At 41.5% G+C, this 6230-nt stretch overlaps 1 pseudogene; it reads right to left on the bottom strand.

Annotated features, from left to right (window-relative positions):
• Positions 1–4952: 4952 nt before the first annotated feature.
• On the bottom strand, positions 4953–5068 carry LOC122942955 (annotated as a pseudogene).
• Between the last annotated feature and the right edge of the window lie 1162 nt (positions 5069–6230).

Here is a 6230-nt window from a genome sequence, read left to right as displayed (position 1 = left end):
TCAGGCGGCAAAGGCGGTGATCCCCAGGCATTGGAAATCCCCTTCTCCCCCTTCGCCTGAGGAGTGGTTTGACGAAATTTCTCTGTATCAGAGGTTGGAAGATCTCATTAGCATTTCGCCCGCAGACACTGCACGATATGTGAGGATTTGGGGCCCGTGGGAAACCTTTCGCTCTTCAGCCGCATTTCGTGATGCGCAGGTTTAGCAGCTTCAGCAGAAATTGTACCCTCCCCCCCCCTTTCCTTCCCCCTACCTCCTTGTCCAGCGTCTTGTATGTTTATATGTTACTGAAATTTTACGTGTTCATTGGATATGTCTACCTCATATTCTTTCATGAGCTGTACTGTGTGATGATGGGTGTATGCCCAACACAGTTCTGTGGACATCGTGTTTGAACTGTTAACATTGTTTGAATGTGCACACGTCTCTATTTTTGTTGTACCAAAAATTTCAATAAAATCTAAATTGGAAAAAAAAAAAAAAAACACTGACAACTGTGTCACTTTTATTGCTGGGTGGTGATCGGCCACAGCTTCTTTATTAAAGCGGCAAACCTTAATAAACCATAATAATGGAGCGGTATGCCAAACGCCGGACTCCCAGCAGGCAAGTTAAACTTTAATCATCAGAGCGGTATGCCAACTGCTGGACTCCCAGCGGGCAAGTACGCCATTTGCCACCACCATATCTCTGCTGAACTCAAATGCCGCCAGCTGTGACTTCATAAACTTGACCATAATTCGTCTTTCTCCAAAGCCGCAATCATCAGAGCGATGTCCAAAATGCTGGACTCCCAGCATGGATTCTTAAGAATAGAAAAACAAAACAGAATAATCAAGTCTCCATAGCCAAACATAACCCCGAACCCTGATCTGTTTCCCAAGGATCACCACAGAGGGAGGGAGGGCCAATCTGCTTCCACTGGCAAGAGGAAGAGCCAGCATCGGGAGAGAGTATATGTATCTCCAGGATCCCCTGAACCGCCCACATCCTGTCTTAGAAAGCTCCCCAGTGCATTAACCCTTAATGGCCCTAAACAACCACATTCTTAAGCACTAATGTAATGGGGCCAGCTCCCTAATGCCCTAAGGGGGGAAAGGGGAGGGGGGACCATCAGTCCCTAAGCACCCTCCTTATACAGTCGGGTGCTTTCCAGACTGCTGGTATCTAGGGAAGAAGGGGAAGGGGACCACAATTTACTCACCTCTGGCCCCTTTACCCAACCTTGACCCATAACAAAAACACTGACAACTGTGTCACTTGTATTGCTGGGTGGTGATCGGCCACAGCTTCTTTATTAAAGTGGCAAACCTTAATAAACCATAATAACGGAGCGGTATGCCAAACGCCAGACTCCCAGCGGGCAAGTTAAACCGTAATCATCAGAGCGGTATGCCAACCGCTGGACTCCCAGTGGGCAAGTACGCCATCTGCCAAACAGTGATGGCAAACAGTGGCAAACAGTGGAGTGCATGAATGCAGTCCTGCTTCAAGTAGATGGTTTCTTATGGTCTTAATGTCACTACAGGGGCTATTGCAGAATGTCAGTGATCGGCCACAGCTTCTTTATTAAAGCGGCAAACCTTAATAAACCATAATAACGGAGCGGTATGCCAAACGCCGGACTCCCAGCGGGCAAGTTAAATCGTAATCATCAGAGCGGTATGCCAACCGCTGGACTCCCAGTGGGCAAGTACGCCATCTGCTACCACCATATCTCTGCTGAACTCAAATGTCGCCACGAAGGAGACCGGTTCTCCAAACGGGGCTCCAACCACCACCCAGCAGAGCCGAGTCTGTTGAAACCCTTACAAAAAGCCGAAAAATAAATTGCCCCAACTAACATCCAAGCGGAAGATGCCAACGGTTCCCCCTTAACAAACCAAAGCCAATAAGATAATGGGTCGCATGACAAACGGGAGGCCTAGATGCCCGTGATGAGAACATAGTCCTACCACTTTACACATCAGCCCACACATGGAGGACTGTGTACAGTTCTGTGCCCTTGTGAACAAGGCAGACATAGCAGGTCTGGAGAGGGTTCAGAAGAGGGCAACTAAAGTAATAACTGGAATGGGGCAACAACAGTACCCTGAAAGATTATCAACATTAGGGTTATTCACTTTAGAAAAAATTGACTAAGGGGAGCCAAAGACAACTCCCCCATCTATTTATCCCCAGGACAAAGACTAACCATGAAACCTCCTCTTATCTGGAGGAAAGAAGGTTTATAAACAAACATAGAGGAGGATTCTTAACTGTAAGAACAGTGCGCTAACTAAGGAACTCTCTGCCTGCAGAGGTGGAGATGATAAGTCCACAAAAAGACTTCCAGCGGCGCCTGTATGTACTTCCGGATTGTACTAAACCATCGTATAGTCTAACTAACCCTTCCCCCGTATGACCAAAACAATAAACTCAGGAAATGACACCAACTCCCCCAACTAGAATGTCAGGACACATAAGGTCCTGAGCTCCAGGATAACCAAGGGGCAACAACATAATTGCACCCCGGCTGCAAAGCTATATCAACTACTTCCGGAAGAAGTTGTGACCACCTGAATTCCTGGATCCCTGTCCAAAGACTTCACCTCTTGAAAACAAGGAGTGCCCCCCGGGCATGCGATCCTCGCTGCACTGGAGATATATGAAAGGTCACCATCAACACGCTGAAAGCCCAGGACCTGAAAGAAAAAACAATTAGCCCAAAACTTAACCCACAAAGAGGATCATAAAATTAGGTCTGAAATAGATATCGTTCATAAAACACTGTAATATACATACAGTCATGTGAAAAAATTAGGACACCCTTTGAAAGCATGTGGTTTTTTGTAACATTTTTAATAAAAGGTTATTTCATCTCCGTTTCAACAATACAGAGAGATTAAAGTAATCCAACTAAACAAAGAAAACTGAAGAAAAGTCTTTTCAAGATCTTCTGTAAATGTCATTCTACAAAAATGCCTATTCTAACTGAGGAAAAAGATAGGACACCCTCACATGTATTCCCTCTTAAATTGGCTCAGATCTCACACAGGTATATCACACCAGGTGCACATAATTAGTAGATCGTTACTCTGCATGTTGAATGAGGCTTGCCCTATTTAAACCTCAGACATTTAGTTTGGTGTGCTCCTGACTGTTGAAGTGAGAGTGAGCACCATGGTGAGAGCAAAAGAGCTGTCAGAGGACTTCAGAAAAAAGATTGTAGCAGCCTATGAGTCTGGGAAGGGATTTAAAAAGATCTCAAAAGATTTTGAAATCAGCCATTCCACTGTCCGGAAGATAGTCTACAAGTGGAGGGCTTTCAAAACAACTGCCAACATGCCCAGGACTGGTCGCCCCAGCAAGTTCACCCCAAGAGCAGACCGCAAGATGCTAAAAGAGGTCTCCAAAAACCCTAAAGTGTCATCTCGAGAACTACAGCAGGCTCTGGCTACTGTTGATGTAGAAGTACATGCCTCTACAATCAGAAAGAGACTGTACAAGTTTAACTTGCATGGGAGGTGTGCAAGGAGGAAACCTTTGCTTTCCAAGAGAAACATCGAGGCCAGACTGACATTTGCCAGAGATAAAGTTGACAAAGACCAGGACTTCTGGAATAATGTTCTTTGGACAGATGAGTCCAAAATTGAATTATTTGGACACAACAGCAGAGGACATGTTTGGCGTAAACCAAACACAGCATTCCAAGAAAAGAACCTCATACCAACTGTGAAGCATGGAGGTGGAAGTGTCATGGTTTGGGGCTGCTTTGCTGCAGCAGGACCTGGTCAGCTCACCATCATAGAATCCACGATGAATTCTACTGTGTATCAGAAGGTGCTTGAAGAACATGTGAGACCATCAGTTAGAAAATTAAAGCTGAAGCGGAACTGGACCATGCAACATGACAATGACCCAAAACATACTAGTAAATCAACCAAAGATTGGCTGAAAAAGAAGAAATGGAGAGTCCTGGAATGGCCAAGTCAAAGTCCAGATTTGAATCCCATTGAGATGCTGTGGGGTGACTTGAAAAGGGCTGTACGTGCAAGAAACCCCTCAAACATCTCACAGCTGAAAAAGTTCTGCATTGAGGAGTGGGGTAAAATTTCCTCAGACCGATGTCGAAGACTGGTAGATGGCTACAAGAACCGTCTCACTGCAGTTATTTCAGCCAAAGGAGGTAACACTCGCTATTAGGGGCAAGGGTGTCCTATCTTTTTCCTCAGTTAGAATAGGCATTTTTGTAGAATGACATTTACAGAAGATCTTGAAAAGACTTTTCTTCAGTTTTCTTTGTTTAGTCGGATTACTTTAATCTCTCTGTATTGTTGAAACGGAGATGAAATAACCTTTTATTAAAAATGTTACAAAAAAACACATGCTTTCAAAGGGTGTCCTAATTTTTTCACATGACTGTATACCATTATTATTAATATATAGATTTATAGACATATAGATTTTTTTATTTATTTTTTATACATAAAGGAACACCACAAAATCAAAGAGGAAACTATCCTAATGTAAAATTAGAGTCCACCATATGTGAAGTTAAAACGAATATCAACGAACTTTACCTACCAGACCAACCCAGGCGGAGGGGAGGGACCGGCCCAATATTTTACCGAATCATCATGAATGAAGGACCCCCAACTCAAGAGTACTAATATTCCTTACTCGACTGAAATAACAACCAAAATAATAATAATAATTTATATTTTTTTTGTAATTATTCATTTTGTACAGTCATTCATTTATGTGATCATATTGGGTGAGGGGTTCCCAACCCAAGAACACTGCAGGAAAGCAAGCTGCTAAATCACAGACCTACAGCAGCAGACTACGCCACGCATATACAATGAAAAGACAAACAGCCTGGAGAAATTATCAATCAGCCAGAACAAAAGGCCGAATGGGACGGCAGGGCCGAAAAATTTAATACACCCCAAACTATCCCCGAATCGCCTATGAAATTTTGGTAGAGATACCACAAGGTAGGTGGCATACATGTGTTGTGAGGGCTGTGCAGCCTAGTCCATCCTTGTCAAGGGGGGTGCTAAGCTTCCCTTCTGACAACCAACCCAAAGAAACTGATGCATCTCTATCACAGCTGCCCAGAGTGGGATCCGAACCCATGCAGCCAGAAACGACCTGAACTCAGTGACTTGGACCGTTCGGACATCCAGACCAAACCGTACAGCGAAACGAGTAATGTAGAAAGATGCTTGGAGGACCACCATGCTGACCTGTGAAGACCTACCAGGAGGACTATTCAGTGGTTGACCCGTACAAACATAATAAGAAAACCCAAATGTGTCCAACAAACCCCAAGGAATAGAGCGACTGTAGAGGGATTACTACTACTACCACGCCTCCCCCCGGAAATATGAACTAAGAACGTCATATCATTCTTGGAAGCCCAAATATTTTTTTATTTTTTTATTTTTTTTTGTACCTCTTCCCCGGTAGATAAGGTGATGTGAGCTCTAGGCCCACTGATCAGGAGGCGATGACACTAATCACTAAACTAGTAACTTGATACAAGCAGGAACTTATCATGGGATGCTACTTTCCACCGGAAATCACCCAAATATACCGCTCTCATACTCGCAATGTGCATCATACATATATCTAGATAGAAATACATATATTTTATATATATATATATTTTTTTTTTATTTTTTATTTTTTTTTATTCCCATAAAAAACCGAATTCGACTGCTGCATAAAAGGAGAATTATGAACTGCAGGGAAGTAAACTACTACACTCCACAGTAAACTACAAGACACAGGATAGAAGCAAGGCTTCTCATGCAGGAGGATATCAACATACGTAATACATTTCTATATAGAACAAGCCTGTGTATTTATTTATACATGAATTTATTTTTATTTTTTAATTTTTTGTAATATATATATTCCAATTTATTTATTTTTTATCACCTATAAAATTACTTAGTTAAATTATTAATATCATTTTATTATTTTCAATCACGGTTTATTTTATTATTATTTTTAATTAATTGTAATATATATATATTCCAAATTTTTATTTAGATTTTTATCACCTATAAAATTACTTTGTTTCATTATTTATTATTAGTATCATTTCATTCTTTTCAATCATGTTTTATAAAATTATTATAATTTTTTTTTTTTTTTTTTTACATGTATTGTAATATATATTCAAATTTTTTGATTTTTTTATCCCCTATAAAATTACTTTGTTTAATTATTTATTATTA

The sequence above is a fragment of the Bufo gargarizans genome, chromosome 6, assembly GCF_014858855.1.
Source record: "Bufo gargarizans isolate SCDJY-AF-19 chromosome 6, ASM1485885v1, whole genome shotgun sequence".
NCBI lineage: Eukaryota > Metazoa > Chordata > Amphibia > Anura > Bufonidae > Bufo > Bufo gargarizans.
The sequence above is the reverse complement of the archived record's forward strand: the minus strand, read 5'-3'. Positions and strand labels throughout refer to the sequence as shown.